Below are 8,127 nucleotides of genomic sequence, written 5' to 3' on the forward strand. Positions count from 1 at the left end.
TGTTTTCGTAAACAAGTTATGATTTATGTTCCTACACTGTTTTTATATAAACTGCTTTACTTGTTATTCATATAGTGGTATTGTTGAGCAATTGATTGCTCACCCTTGTAGCTTGTTTAGTATTTATATATTGCAGATGTCTAGAAGACCAGCCAGACCTTGGTAGAATAGAGTGTCAGCCCCCTTCGGTCCCGGCTCCTCTGAGGTAGTTTGTATCAGACACGAGGTCTGAAGAGTTGCTGTAATAGGTTAGAGTGTCGGTCTTGTTGAATAATTAGTTTTGCATATGTAACCTAAATCATACTTGAACCTGTATCAGATCTTGGTTTGGGGTCATGTTTATATAATAATGTTAAATTAGTAGTTTATAATTGGGGTTGTTATATTTTAGTGACGTCAACTCCTGACCCCGGGGCTGAGGCCGTCACAGAAAGGACAAATAAATGTGGTTTTCTCTTAATCTTATGGGGCAATGCAAATCTGATTATATCCCGAATACCCATCCAGAAGACAATAGTACTCATGGCCAGCCAACCTATCACGCATTTGATCAATGAATGGAAGAGGGAAGTGATCCTTCCTAGTGGCTTTATTCAGCTTTCGATAGTCCATGCATACTCTCCACCCTATTATTGTCCGAGTAGGAATGAGCTCGTTCCTCTCATTAGCAACAACTGTAATGCCTCCTTTCTTAGGCACACACTGCACCGAGCTCACCCATGAACTGTCAGAAATAAGATAGATGATCCATGCATCCAGCCAATTAAGAATTTCCTTCTTCATAACCTCCTTCATAATAGGATTGAGCCTTCTCTTCTGCTCAACAGTTGGCGTACTTCCTTCCTCAAGAAGAATTTTATGCATGCAATAAAAAGGGTTGATTGCCTTGATATCTGTTATAGTCCATCCAATTGCTAATTTGAATTCTCTCAAAATTCTCAAGAGCTTCTCTTTGTCACTACCTGAAAGGTCAGATACAATAATAACAGGCAAAGTAGATGAATCACTTAAAAATGCATACCTCAAATGATCAGGCAGTGGTTTAAGCTCAAGTGTGGGAGCTTTCCCAATAGATGGCTTAAGACGCTCTTCAGAATTTTTCAGCTCCGCTAGTCCAAGAGACTCGAATGGCAAATCTAATCTCCTTTTCCATGGAGAAGCATCCAAATACTGCTGCTCCACTACTCCTTCTTCATCTTCACTATGTGATTCCCCTATTAAGGCTCTCTCTAAGGCGTCAGTCCTTAGCATATGATCAAGCTCCAAAGTCACTATAGAGTTGACCAACTCTACTTTAAAGCATTCCTCTTCATCAGTAGGGAATTTCATTACGTTGAAAGATATTGAAAGTCACGTCCTGACCCTGAACTCTCATTGTAAGCTCACCCTTCTGCACATCGATCAGAGTTCGGCCTGTAACTAAGAATGGTCTTCCCAAGATAATGGGAATCTTCTTATTTTCCTCGAAGTCCAGAATGACAAAATCGGCAGGGAAGATGAGTTTATCTACCTTAACCAAGACACCTCCACTACACCTCACAGATAAGTGAAGGAACGGTCAGCCAACTGTAAAGACATGTTTACCGGTTTTGGATCAGGCAAACAAAGTTTCTTGAACACAAACAAGGGCATCAGATTGATGCTAGCCCCATGTCACACAAACACTTGTCGGATGACAGATTGCCAATAGTATAGGGTATCGTGAAGCTTCCTAGATCTTTAAGTTTAGGAGGAAGTTTTTGTTGCAGCACAGCACTGCACTCTTCTATTAGAGCAACGGTTTCCAACTCCTCAACTTTTAGCTTTTGAGATAGAATACCCTTAATGAACTTAGCATAGCTCGACATCTATTTTAGAGCCTCCGCAAAAGGTATGTTAATGTGCAATTTCTTGAAAACCTCCAAAAACTTAGCAAATTGCTTGTCAAACTTCTTCTTCTGAAGTCTTTTAGGATAAGGAGGAGGAGGATATACTTGTTTGTCCCCTATTTTCTGCTCAGGAGAAGTGTTTTCAACCTTTTTCTTCTTTGTTTCCGTTTTCCATCCTTTTTCTCAGCAAAATCATCAAAAATCTCATTGTCTGAATTTTGAGAGGGCGCGGGCGTGCCTACATTCTGGAAATATTTTTTGCTAGTTGTTGATATCCAGTTTATATCTGTTTTACTTGTTTTCATAAACAAGTTATGATTTATGTTCCTACACTGTTTTTATATAAACTGCTTTACTTGTTATTCATATAGTGGTATTGTTGAGCAATTGATTGCTCACCCTTGTAGCTTGTTTAGTATTTATATATTGCAGATGTCTAGAAGACCAGCCAGACCTTGGTAGAATAGAGTGTCAGCCCCCTTCGGTCCCGGCTCCTCTGAGGTAGTTTGTATCAGACACGAGGTCTGAAGAGTTGCTGTAATAGGTTAGAGTGTCGGTCTTGTTGAATAATTAGTTTTGGTTCTGTAACCTAAATCATACTTGAACCTGTATCAGATATTGGTTTGGGGTCGTGTTTATATAATAATGTTAAATTAGTAGTTTATAATTGTGGTTGTTACATTTTAGTGACATCAGCTCCTGACCCCGGGGCTGAGGTCGTCACAAAAAGGACAAGTAAAAGTGGTTTTCTCTTAATCTTATGGGGCAATGCAAAACTGATTATATCCCGAATACCCATCCAGAAGACAATAGTACTCATGGCCAGCCAACCTATCAAGCATTTGATCAATGAATGGAAGAGGGAAGTGATCATTTCTAGTGGCTTTATACAGCTTTCGATAGTCCATGCATACTCGCCACCCTATGACTGTCCGAGTAGGAATGAGCTCGTTCATCTCATTAACGAAAACTATAATGCCTCCTTTCTCAGGCACGCACTGCACCAGGCTCACCCATGAACTGTCAGAAATAGGATAGATGATCCCTGCATCCATCCATTTAAGAATTTCCTTCTTCACAACCTCCTTCATGATAGGATTGAGCCTTCTCAACTGCTCAACAGTTGGCTTACTTCCTTCCTCAAGAAGAATTTTATGCATGCAATAAAAAGGGCTGATTCCCTTGATATCTGTTATAGTCCATCCAATTGTTGATTTGAATTCTCTCAGAATTCGCAAGAGCTTTTCTTCGTCACTACCTGAAAGGTCAGATGCACTAATAACAGGAAAAGTAGATGCATCACCTAAAAACACATACCTCAAATGATCGGGCAGTGGTTTAAGCTCAAGTGTGGGAGCTTCCCTAATAGATGGCTTAAGATACTCCTGAGAATATTTCAGCTCCCCTAGTCCAAGAGACTCGAATGGCAAATCTAATCTCCCTTTCCATGGAGAAACATCCTAATACTGTAGGTCCTCTGCTCCTTCTTCATCTTCACTATCAGATTCCCCTGTTAAGGCTCTATCTAAGGCGTCAGTCCTTAGCATTTGATCAAGCTCTGAAGTCACTATAGAGTCGACCCACTCTACTTTAAAGCATTCCTCTTCATCAGCAGGGAATTTCATTGCGTTGAAGATATTGAAAGTCACGTCCTGACCCTGAACTCTCATTGTAAGCTCACCCTTCTGCACATCGATCAGAGTTAGGCCTGTAGCTAAGAATGGTCTTCCCAAGATAATGGGAATCTTCTTATCTTCCTCGAAGTCCAGAATGACAAAATCAGCAGGGAAGATGAGTTTATCCACCTTAACCAAGACACCGTCCACTACACCTCACAGATAAGTGATGGAACGGCCAGCCAACTGTAAAGACATGTTTACCGGTTTTGGATCAGGCAAACAAAGTTTCTTGAACACGAACAAGGGCATTGGATTGATGCTAGCCCCAAGTCACACAAACACTTGTCGGATGACAGATTGCCAATAGTATAGGGTATCGTGAAGCTTCCTAGATCTTTAAGTTTAGGAGGAAGTTTTTGTTGCAGCACAGCACTGCACTCTTCTATTAGAGCAACGGTTTCCAACTCCTCAACTTTTAGCTTTTGAGATAGAATACCCTTCATGAACTTAGCATAGCTCGGCATCTGTTTTAGAGCCTCCGCAAAAGGGATGTTAATGTGTAATTTCTTGAAAACCTCCAAAAACTTAGCAAATTGCTCGTCAAACTTCTTCTTCTGAAGTCTTTTAGGATAAGGAGGAGGAGGATATACTTGTTTGTCCCCTATTTTCTGCTCAGGAGAAGTGTTTTCAACCTTTTTCTTATTTGTTTCAGTTTTCCATCCTTTTTCTCAGCAAAATCATCAAAAATCTCATTGTCTGAATTTTGAGAGGGCGTGGGCGTGCCTACATTTTGGAAATATTTTTTGCTAGTTGTTGATATCCAGTTTATATCTGTTTTACTTGTTTTCGTAAACAAGTTATGATTTATGTTCCTACACTGTTTTTATATAAACTGCTTTACTTGTTATTCATATAGTGGTATTGTTGAGCAATTGATTGCTCACCCTTGTAGCTTGTTTAGTATTTATATATTGCAGATGTCTAGAAGACCAGCCAGACCTTGGCAGAATAGAGTGTCAGCCCCCTCCGGTCCCGGCTCCTCTGAGGTAGTTTGTATCAGACACGAGGTCTGAAGAGTTGCTGTAATAGGTTAGAGTGTCGGTCTTGTTGAATAATTAGTTTTGGTTCTGTAACCTAAATCATACTTGAACCTGTATCAGATCTTGGTTTGGGGTCGTGTTTATATAATAATGTTAAATTAGTAGTTTATAATTGTGGTTGTTATATTTTAGTGACGTCAACTCCTGACCCCGGGGCTGAGGCCCTCACAGAAAGGACAAGTAAAGGTGGTTTTCTCTTAATCTTATGGGGCAATGCAAATCTGATTATATCCCGAATACTCATCCAGAAGACAATAGTACTCATGGCCAGCCAACCTATCACGCATTTGATCAATGAATGGAAGAAGGAAGTGATCATTTATAGTGGCTTTATACAGCTTTCGATAGTCCATGCATACTCTCCACCCTATGACTGTCCGAGTAGGAATGAGCTCGTTCATCTCATTAACGAAAACTATAATGCCTCCTTTCTTAGGCACACACTGCACCGGGCTCACCCATGAACTGTCAGAAATAGGATAGATGATCCCTGCATCCATCCATTTAAGAATTTCCTTCTTCACAACCTCCTTCATGATAGGATTGAGCCTTCTCAATTGCTCAACAGTTGGCTTACTTCCTTCCTCAAGAAGAATTTTGTGCATGCAATAAAAAGGGCTGATTCCCTTGATATCTGTTATTGTCCATCCAATTGTTGATTTGAATTCTCTCAGAATTCGCAAGAGCTTTTCTTCATCACTACCTGAAAGGTCAGATGCAATAATAACAGGAAAAGTAGATGCATCACCTAAAAACACATACCTCAATTGATCGGGAAATGGTTTAAGCTCAAGTATGGGAGCTTCCCTAATAGATGGCTTAAGATGCTCCTGAGAATATTTCAGCTACCCTAGTCGAAGAGACTCGAATGGCAAATCTAATCTCCTTTTCCATGGAGAAACATCCTAATACTGCAGTTCCTCTGCTCATTCTTCATCTTCACTATCAGATTCCCCTGTTAAGGCTCTATCTAAGGCGTCAGTCCTTAGCATTTGATCAAGCTCTGAAGTCACTATAGAGTCGACCCACTCTACTTTAAAGCATTCCTCTTCATCAGTAGGGAATTTCATTGCGTTGAAGACTATTGAAAGTAACGTCCTGACCCTGAACTCTCATTGTAAGCTCACCCTTCTGCACATCGATCAGAGTTCGGCCTGTAGCTAAGAATGGTCTTCCCAAGATAATGGGAATCTTCTTATCTTCCTCGAAGTCCAGAATGACAAAATCAGCAGGGAAGATGAGTTTATCCACCTTAACCAAGACATCCTCCACTACACCTCGCGGATAAGTGATGGAACTAGTCAGCCAACTGTAAAGACATGTTTACCGGTTTTGGATCAGGCAAACCAAGTTTCTTGAATACGGACAAGGGCATCAGATTGATGCTAGCCCTAAGTCACACAAACACTTGTCGAAAGACAGATTTCCAATAGTATAAGGTATCATGAGCTTCCTAGATCTTTAAGTTTAGGAGGGAGTTTTTGTTGCATCTTAGCACTGTACTCTTCCATTAGAGCAACGGTTTCCAACTCCTCAACTTTTAGTTTTCGAGATAGAATACCCTTCATGAACTTAGCATAACTCGGCATCTGTTCTAGAGCCTCCGCAAAAGGTATGTTAACGTGCAATTTCTTGAAAACCTCCAAAAACTTAGCAAATTGCTTGTCGAACTTCTTCTTCTGAAGTCTTTTAGGATATGGAGGAGGACGATATACTTGTTTGTCCCCTATTTTTTGTATAGGAGAAGTGTTTTCAACCTTTTTCTTCTTTATTTCAGCCTCGCCATCCTTTTTCTCAGCAAAATCATCAAAAATATCATTGTTTGAATTTTGAGAGGGTGCGGGCGCACCTGCATTCTAGAAAAAAAATTTAGCTTCTTCTTTTTCTTGATTCTGAGGGCTTGCGACCTTTCCAGACCTCAGGGTGATTTCCTTAAGTTGTTCCTTGACTTCTCTCTTCCCTGGATTAGCCTCTGTGTCATTTGGAAGAGTTCCTTGAGGTCGGTTCAATAAGGCGTTCGCAAAGTGCCCAATTTGATTCTCCAAAATTTTGATAGAAATCGCTTGGATTTTGCACATAAGCCTCAACTCCTCCAATTCAGATTTTTCATTAGAAGATTGACCGGAACCTCCATGATATTGTTGTTGCATTCCCTGTGGATGAAATTGCTGCCTTGGTGCATACTGTTGTTGAAAACTAGGAGGATTGAAAGGCTTATTTCGAAACTGCTAGTAAGGTTGTTGCATTGCATTCTGATTGTTTCTTCAGCTGAAGTTTGGATGATTACGGTTATTAGGATGATAAGTAGCAGAAAGAGGTTGCTGCGACCTCTGAAGGTTGCTCAAGAATTGAGTTGATTCACTAGATATAGCACATTGCTCTGTCACATGAGATCCTGCATAAAGCTCACAAACACTCATTATCTGTTGAACACCATAGTTGGTCAGAGAATTGACCTTCATAGTCAACGCCTTTAAATGAGCAGTGATAGCTATAGCTGTATCCACATCAAGAACTCCTGCTACCTTGCCTTGTGGTAGCCTCTGATTTGGATTCTGATATTCATTTACAGCCATCATCTCAATCAGCTCATAAGCTTCCTCATAGCTCTTAGCCCATAAAGCTCCACCTGATGCTGCATCGAGCATAGATCTCAAATATGCTCCCAAACCATTATAAAAGCAGTTGATCACCATCCAGTCAGGCATTCCATGATGAGGACACTTCCTAAGCATCTCCTTGTAGCGCTCCCAAGCTTTACATAAAGATTCACCCGATTGTTGTGCGAATTGAGTAAGAGCATTCCTGATTGCAGCTGTTTTTGCCTTAGGGAAGAATTTCGTAAGAAACTTTTGAGCAAGATCCTCCCATTTCGCAATACAACCTGGTGGAAGAGAGTGCAACCAGCTCTTAGCTTTATCCCTTAGAGAGAATGGGAAAAGTCTCAATTTCACAGCATCTTCAGAAAGATTATTGAACATGAAGGTGTCGCAGATCTCGATGAAATCCCAAATGTGCATATTAGGATCTTCCGTAGAAGAACCCCCAAACTGAACTGAATTCTATACTATCTGAATCGTGCCAGGCTTGATCTCAATGGTATTAGTTATAATAGCTGGCCTGACAATGCTAGATTGAATGTCATCATTGGTTGAGAAAAATCCATCAATGCTTTCGTTGGTGCTGCTGTTTCTCCCATTGTAATGATCGCTTCTTCTTCAACTTTCACAGCTTCTTCAAAATCTTCTTCTACTACTTTATCTTCTTCAATTATTTCCTTCCAAGATTGAGACTGTGTTTGCATACACGCTCTCTAGAGTACCTGAAACACAACAAAGTACCCTTATAAGTAAAATAGTCTGAGTCAGTGAACTTTAACGACCACTGATGTCAAGCACTTAAACTAAAATTTAACACTGAGTTCCCACGCAGCGGCGCCAAAAAATTGTTCGCACTAAAACACACACAAAAATACACGGAAGCGTATTTGCTCTCTCTGGCTTCCTTGTTGACAAAAACATCTTTTTATCTTTATATATA

General features: G+C 40.4%; 1 non-coding gene across 1 annotated transcript; it reads left to right on the top strand.

Moving 5' to 3' along the window:
- Positions 1-7,293: 7,293 nt before the first annotated feature.
- LOC141716284 (small nucleolar RNA R71) lies at positions 7,294-7,400 on the top strand. The gene has a single exon (XR_012572998.1). It is a non-coding gene; the product is annotated as a small nucleolar RNA R71 (small nucleolar RNA).
- The last annotated feature ends 727 nt before the right edge of the window (positions 7,401-8,127 follow it).

The sequence above is a fragment of the Apium graveolens genome, chromosome 3 (assembly GCF_009905375.1).
Source record: "Apium graveolens cultivar Ventura chromosome 3, ASM990537v1, whole genome shotgun sequence".
NCBI lineage: Eukaryota > Viridiplantae > Streptophyta > Magnoliopsida > Apiales > Apiaceae > Apium > Apium graveolens.